At 26.7% G+C, this 6565-nt stretch overlaps 1 long non-coding RNA gene across 1 annotated transcript; it reads left to right on the top strand.

The window, feature by feature from the left end:
- The first annotated feature begins 801 nt into the window (after positions 1-801).
- LOC145589544 (uncharacterized) lies at positions 802-5853 on the top strand. The gene is made up of 3 exons (XR_014101720.1): positions 802-1100; positions 1587-2186; positions 5526-5853. It is a non-coding gene; the product is annotated as an uncharacterized LOC145589544 (long non-coding RNA).
- The last annotated feature ends 712 nt before the right edge of the window (positions 5854-6565 follow it).

Below are 6565 nucleotides of genomic sequence, written 5' to 3'. Positions count from 1 at the left end.
GTCTATATAATTGAATTTTTACCTTTTTTTCCATGAAAATAATTTAACTTGTTGATTTTAATCTACGTGGCATTAAAATCGGAGATATATCAAATCTAATTCGTCACTTTTATCTAGGTAGCGATTGAATTTTTTAATTCTAAAATAAAATAGAAATCTAATTTCTTATTGGTTAAAATAATACCTTTGCTTACATGGCGCTCCAAATACTCTCCAAAAATGCCTACTTTATATATATATATATATATATATATATATATATATATATATATATATATATATTAAAACGAATTGCATATATAGCTTTGTTGAAGTTTTTGCACCTCAATTAAGGCTATGCTTGGTTAGCCTTAAAATTATTATTTATGCTTTAAATTTAAGTAGTCTAGTCATATTTAAAAATAATGCCTTTGTTGATTATATTATTATGTGTAACTACTTTGGAAATTATTTGTAAAATAATTTTTTTTTTTAAGTTGCACGTAATAAGTAACGGATGTAGGCGAGAAAAGCATAGAGGTCACATGATTACATGAAGCAGTTCATGATAAGCAAATAAAGCTGATGTTCATACATTAAAAACAGGTCCAAAGAAGAAGAATTCGGCTAGACGTTATCGTTCAAATTAGGGTGAAATCAAACATGCCCAAAATCAACGGTACCACTAAGAGTCTTGGTCTTAGACAAGACTACACAAGAAGAGAGTATACGTCGTATTCAAGCAACAAAATCCATAAATATACCGTTTTATTATTTATTTATTTTATTTTTATTTTTATCTTTGTTTTGCAAGTGGCCAAATGCAAGTAAGTGTGAAACATCATGAAAAACGGCAAGATCTAATATATTAGTACTGAAATAGTGAAATGTCATGGAATCTACATTTATATAAATATAATAATTGATCAACAAAACAATATAATTTAAAATAAAATTGCATGCTTAGTTATTACAATACGAGTATCATGAAAAGAAGTTACGAGAACCCTTCTTCATCTTCAAAGCATCCGCAGCAAAGAAACAGTAGTAGATCTCAATTCAATCAACTTTGCTCCAATCTCACTTCTATTATTCCTCCTCAACATTTTCATAATTCAGTGGTAAGTTTACGATCGAATTCGTATATTTTATTTCTTCCATTGTAATATAGGAGTACTATATTTCAAGCTTGATTTTGTGCTTCATATATACATTCATGTTGTTCATCTTGAATACTGTATGGATTTAGCTTTATTTTCAATTTTTCATGTCCGCATAAAAAAAAAGGTCAAGTCACTAGTCAAAGTTGTAGGGAATAATAGGTTTAATTATCTTTGTTTCTCAATTTTATTTTATTATTATTTTATATTTTTTTTTAATTGTTTTTTTTTTAAGCTTGTCGCCCTAGATCGATTTTGTGATCTAATTTCACAATTTAATATTTTAGAGCATATTTTACAGAGGTATGCATGGTAATATGGTATGACTCAAGTGGTTAGAGTTTTCTTCTCAATTTAAGGAGATCTTGAGATCGATTTTCACCCGTCCTTGTGGCTCTTTAAGCACAAAAAAAAAGCATGTAATAATAAGTTTAATTTATTATGTAGGATATGCTATCTCAAGCTGATAAGATTGAACAAGCAACAAGTTACGTAGTTGATTTGAGAGAAAGAATAGAGAACTTAAACAAGAGAAAAGAGCAACTAATGGTTAACCAAGAAGGAACATCGTCCTCTAATACCGAAAACTTTAGTTGTAATGATACAACGATGATGACAAATTCCGGCTTAATACCCACCAGCATTGAAGTGAAAGATTTGGGTAGTGTTATAGAGGTCCAACTTGTGGTGCAACAAGACCGCGATATCAAATTACATGAAGTGATTAGGGTTCTTGAGGAAGAAGGAGCTGAAGTTGTCAATGCTACTTTTTCTAATAATACTGGGAATATGGCTTTGCACACTCTCCATTGTAAGGTACTTGTAATTTTTAACTCTTTTGACTTTTTTTTTTATTATTTATTTATTTATTTAGTAAAGAGATCCTGTCTAGACCTTAACCCTCACGATTTTTTTAATTCAGTATTTACGGGTTATACATTTTTTTAAATGATACAAATTAAAGTCAATATTAAAAAAAAAAAATTTAAAGTCAATGCTACTTTCTCAACTCATGGGAATTATGTCCTCCACACTCTCCATGCTAGGGTAACTTTATTTTTTTTTTTATTTTTTTTAAAGTTGATGTTGGATACAAACGTTAATAATGCTAAATTTTATTAAAATATTTATTTGATTTAAAAATAATACAGAGGTCAAGTGAATTTACATAATGTGTTACAAACTAATTTTGCTTTAGTTATGGGATCTTTTACCAAAATGGCTAATTTAACAAAACTATTTCTTAAAACGGTTAATTATCAATTTTAATTCCAAAACTAGCTAGATGATTGACTTGAAAGAAAATTATTTATTTCTTTTTTCCTTTGAACCGTAAAGATTAACTTGTTTGGGGTTTTTTTTGGGTTTTTTTTTAAAAAATTTTTTTTGCTTTTTTTAAAAAAAAAAATATTTTATAGTTGAAAATTTTAAAGGCCAGTAATTTTGTACATAGTATATGGCCTTTAAATTATTCCCTGTTTTTTGTATTTTTTTTTTTTTTTTTGGGAAAATTCTAAAGCCATAGTTTAAAATATCTATTAATTTAGGAAATAACATTCAACCTAATATACTTGAACAACTCTCAACTTTTTTTATTATGTTACACCAAATTAAAAATCACTCAAATTGTTCTAAACTTCCAATTAACAGAAATTAGCCGACATTAGAGGGAGCATACAATTAGTGAACATGCAAAAGATTTTTTTTTTTTTTTTTTATCTTGAAATTAAGGTTTTTTTTATGAGAGACTTTACATATATTTGTATATAGCCTTTAAATTTTCCACCTAAAAAAACCCAAAAAAATAAATTAAAATAAACCCAAAAATTAAAAAAAAAATAATAAAAGAAAAAAAAGTGAATTAAACCAGTTCAAACGAAAATAAGAAATATATGATTTCTTTTAAGTCAATATTTTAGCTATTTTTGTAATTAAAATTTCCAACTAGCCGTTTTAGTAAATACTACTAATTTCTGAATTAATAAACTGGTTATTTTTATTTTTAATTTGTAAGGAGTATAAATCTTAATACGAAGAATGATCTAAAGTTAAATAAAACATTAATTTCTTTTTACAAGGAGAAGAATTTTATTTTTTTAAAAAAAAATAAAATCCATACAACATCTAAAACCGCATTTCTTCCTAAACATGAACGATTAGATGAAAAATAAATCATTCGATCACATTTCTTCTCTAAAACATCATAGCGTATAACTGTACATCTCGTGTAAATTAAAGTTGCCCTAAAATGATCAAAAGTTACCTTGAAATATTAAAAACTACCTCAATATAAATTAAAATTACCCTGATATAAACAAAATTTACCTACTCGCATCGTATGATTTATTGGTAAAGTTATTCTATGTAAATGAGTAAAAATCAAATTTAAGTGAGTAAAAATCATATTATGTAAATGAGTAAAAACCAAATTTATCCCATTGTCTATTTATATTAAAATTATAACATGTTTCAAGTTATCCAAAGAAGGTTAAAATTTACCTTATATTGACTAAAAATTACCCTAAAACTGTTCAATGTACATTAATATTATTGTAAATCGAGTATATACATAAGCTTTTGGTAATTAATAATGGCATAAGGGTTTGTTCACATTTACTAAACCGAGTTGAGCTGAACTGAATTTATTGGAGCTGAACTGAACTGAACTGATTGGAGCTGAACTGAACTGAATAGAGCTGAAATGAATAATTTATGAGAGAAAGAAATTAGGAGCGGAGCTCAACTGGACTAAACAGATTGGAACTGAATTGAACTGAGCTGATTGGAGCTGAACTGAACTTAACTGAACTGATTGGAAGTAAACTAAAATTAAGCTGAAGTGAACAGGCCCTAAATTACTGTAAATAAGTATAATTAGGTGAAGAAGGTTTTACTTGAAGCATTGTAGTATCAACATGTCACAAAATATAACATTATGTTAGTAATAATATTTCTAAATTAGATCAAATGCTAAACTAGATGTGCAACTTTTGTAAAAAATAAAATTAAAAAAAAAAAGTTATAAGGAGTATATAAGTATATGCTTTTTTTTTTTTTTTGGATACCGGAGTATAATATACTTCCTATATATGTAATTTGTATTTTTCTAAGAATCACAAAAATATTTTCAGCATTAAAAAAATTATGCACCTTAAATTCGATTGGAAAAAGATTAAAAAAAAATAAAATAAAATTGACATTTATTCTTTGTTCTCAATTTTAAGAAATTTCTCATTAAATTCCAAACCTTTTTAGTTTTTATTTTTTGAAGGAAAATTTCAACCTTATATAATACCTCCCTTATATATATATATATATATATATATATATATATATATATATATATATATATATATATATATATATATATATATATATATATATATATATATATATATATATATATATATATATATATATATACTTTTTTGAGTCGCCTATAGCAAATATATAATTCAAGAAAAAAAAAATTGAAAATGTTGGATGGATGTAAAAAAAAATAAAGAGAGTATGAAAAAAATGGGTAAGTGCAAAGATAAAGTAGAATATATAGGTGTGTAAAAAGGTTAGTAAATATATGCAAAATTAGGTGAAAATGACAAGGTATAAATAATATTGTAAAGTAAACATGGTAAGGTTGTAAGAAAAAAGTATTTTGTACTTACTAGTTACTATATATGCCAAGAATCTACCTTCAATTATTATTATTCTATTTTTTTATAGTAAGATGAAAAAAAAACGCTACCGAATCAACACATCTCACAAGTTTAACCAATTTAGCTACGCAGGTCGATACTTGATAGTAAAGGGGGATATTAGGGAATCCCCCTCCCAAGCATTTTGTAGTTGGTGGAGGTCGAACTTGTGACCTCAAAGTTACAAGGTGAATTCCCCACCAACTCTAGTAGGTTTTGTTGATAAAAATCTACCTTCAATTGGTTGTTTTTTTGGACAAAAAGATTGCTGCAATTGAGATCGCGGTGTATAATACAAGGTTCATGGGTATGCAATTTTTTTTTATTATTATTATTTTTTTTTTTTTACAAAAAAATTACTGCAATTGGTTCTTGTTTTTTAAGGGCTTTTTTTTTTTTCAAAAGATTTAATGGCTTATATTTAGATACCTTAATACCCCGTATAATATACTGGTGTAAATTTTAATGAGCCACAATTATCTTCCTTCCCATGTGAAGTTCCATGTATGAGATTGAGACAAATTTTTGGTCAATAAAACCGAAATCAGGGTAATTTGTTGAGCTCATATGTTTGAAATTAACTTTGCTAATTAATTTAGGAATGTAATCACGATTAAAATAATATTTGTAGCACTAAAATGTCATATTGAGGAAGTACTCGTATAACATAAGAATTTGTCTTATTGTACAGGCTCGAAATCCCAGAATTGGAATTGTGACTTCCATAGTGCAGGAAAGATTACATGAGCTGATTTGATTTTGTGTTCTTTGAGTTTCATACCTGCATGTAAGTATAATTTTTTTACCGTTGATTTTAAGAGTTTTTAATGTTTAATTTCTACATATGTGAAGTTGATTGTTTTATGTTACTTCGTACGGAAAACATTTTAGATAAGGACTTTCTTGATCTTGTCAAATTAATCGTTTCCTATAGAGTACACATTTTTTAAAGGAACAATATCTCCTACGAGTATAATTTTATTCTAACTATTACTCCGTATTATTTTTATTTTTCAGTAGCTAACTGGAACCTGACCAAATGGGACCCACGCATTTTTTTTTCCTTTTTTGATCTTTAATACTACCTCCATTACAGGTTATGTGTAACAATTTGACATAAAGCAGAGAGGAAAAATGTCTAATCGTTGCACATAACCTGTAACGGAGGTAGTATTATTTTTTTTAAAGTAAGATACATGTAGGAGATTAGGCATGTCTTCTCAGCTCGTAAGACCGTGACCTAAACTATCAAAGAGTAAAAAATAAGAAAATTTACTATCTAAAAATACAAGTATGAAACTTGAAAAGGAATCCAAAATAGTCTTGATATTCGTCATAAGAAGATGATGAAGGCAATAGTTTCTACAAGGAATTGAAGACTGGACAAGTGAGTGAATAGAGTAAAAATCCAATTGTTGCAATTAAAGTGATTGGACATAAATTCTCCAATAATATACTAGCTAACTATATATAGTGATTAAGGGTCTGTTCACATTTAATGAAATGAAATGAAATGAATATTTTATAAGAGAAGGAAATTGGGAGCTGAACTGAATTGATTGGAGCTGAACTGAATTGAAATTAAGCTGAAGTGAACATACCCTAAGTTTAAAATTAGGATTTTTTTTTTTTTTTTGTGAAAAATTAAATTACCGCATATATTTTAGATTTTTATGAAAAAACTATTTTATAAAAAAATACTTTAAGAAACTACCTTATCAAATACTAAAC

The sequence above is a fragment of the Chenopodium album genome, chromosome 2 (assembly GCF_948465745.1).
Source record: "Chenopodium album chromosome 2, dcCheAlbu1.1, whole genome shotgun sequence".
Classification (NCBI taxonomy): domain Eukaryota; kingdom Viridiplantae; phylum Streptophyta; class Magnoliopsida; order Caryophyllales; family Amaranthaceae; genus Chenopodium; species Chenopodium album.
The sequence above is the reverse complement of the archived record's forward strand: the minus strand, read 5'-3'. Positions and strand labels throughout refer to the sequence as shown.